Genomic DNA, 224 nt, shown 5'->3' with positions numbered 1-224 from the left:
CTGCCTCCAGTCTCTCAGGCCTGATCCTGAGATGGAACAAATTACAATGCAAACCACTTTTCAGAGCTGGGCCTATGAACTGCACTTCATCAGCCTCCAGCATTGAAGCCATGCCATGGCCCATGTTGTCAGTGGCTGGTATGGAGGGAACTGGCTGGTGCGGGTGCTGGGAGTGCTGGCATGGGAAAGTGGATCCCCCTCTTCCATATCCCCTCACCTCTGCA

Source organism: Gavialis gangeticus, unplaced genomic scaffold (assembly GCF_001723915.1).
Source record: "Gavialis gangeticus isolate Ggan-Ray unplaced genomic scaffold, GavGan_comp1, whole genome shotgun sequence".
In the NCBI taxonomy this organism is placed as follows: Eukaryota; Metazoa; Chordata; order Crocodylia; family Gavialidae; genus Gavialis; species Gavialis gangeticus.
This window is presented reverse-complemented; position numbering follows the sequence as displayed.